We start from the raw sequence: 1,402 nt of genomic DNA, 5'->3' as shown, positions 1-1,402 counted from the left end.
AAACCAGGAACAAGGGGTGGAGGGTTGGACAGGGCAGAGGGTTGGGGATAGGGAACTAAGGATGGCAAAAAAAAAAAAAAAAGAGAAAAAAAGGCAAAATATACAAGACATAAGTAATGGAAAATTGTTTGCCGATAACACGTATGTTGATGGGCATGATAGAGCCTACAGACAGTGTATTTTGGATGGAAAATTCATTTTGTATACTGTAATGATGTATAGCGTATTAATATTAAAAAAAGAAAAGCACTTGCACATCAATGTTTATTGCAGCATTATTCACTATCACTGAGACATGGAACCAACCCAAATATCCACAAACAGATGAATGGATTGTAAAAGTGTGCTACATATACTCTATAGAATATTATTCAGCCGTAAAAAAATAACAAGACCTTGGCATTTGATAGAAAGAGGTCAAATATGGAGAATCTATTGCTGAGTGAAGCAAGACAGGCTATGAAAGAAAGATATTGTATGTATCATAATATGTACTGGCTATGCACACTTTATGGTAGAGATCAAAACATTGGACGGCGTAAAAGCAGTGAAAATAGGGAACCAGCAGTTAGCGTAATGGATATGACGGCGGACTCCCACGTAGTCGACCGTGGTTCACGTCCCGGACCCGGTGGCTTAAAACTCACGCCGGGCGTGTGTGCATGCGTGCCCAAGATCCCGAGAGGAGAATGGAGGAGAAGGGATTGAGGCGTGATCGTCCCCCCTGGGGGGTGATTTCTTGCTTTCTGTCTCTATGTCTCTCTCTGTCTGTCTGACGAGCGCACTCACCCTATAGCAAAAAAAACAAACAAACAAACAAACAAAAAAACAAAAAAAAAAACCTCTCCAAAAAAATAAGAAATAAAAAAAAAGCAGTGACAAAGTGACAATAGTTATGGATAATGAAGACAGTGTGAAAGTGTGAAATGGGGGTGGTTTGAAGGGAAGAGTATAGAGAAGGATAGAGAGAGAATTAATAGAGGCATGACATCAGTGTGACACAGAAATGGTTTATTATCTGTTGATGATAACATGTATAGTATTCTCAACTGGACTGATCTGAGAAGAATTTCATGTTTGGTAAATTCTCTTTACAAGCCAAATGATATATAGTAATTGATTTTTTTAAATGAGAATAAATTATATATATAATGGAAAGGAAAATATTCTAAAATTCAGTAACAAAAAAATTATTGAAAATCTGCGATTATTAAGAGATTTTCTGGGACCAGCAGTTAACGTAATGGCTATGTCACTGGACTTCCATGTAGTCAACTGTGGTTCACGTCCCGGACCCGGTGGACTAAAACTCACGCTGGGTATGTGTGCGTGTGTGCCCCCAAGATCCTGGGAGGAGAATGGAGGAGAAGGGATTGCGGCATGGCCAACCCCCTGGGGGGGG

Source organism: Tupaia chinensis, unplaced genomic scaffold (assembly GCF_000334495.1).
Source record: "Tupaia chinensis unplaced genomic scaffold, TupChi_1.0 Scaffold143732_1, whole genome shotgun sequence".
NCBI lineage: Eukaryota > Metazoa > Chordata > Mammalia > Scandentia > Tupaiidae > Tupaia > Tupaia belangeri.
This window is presented reverse-complemented; position numbering follows the sequence as displayed.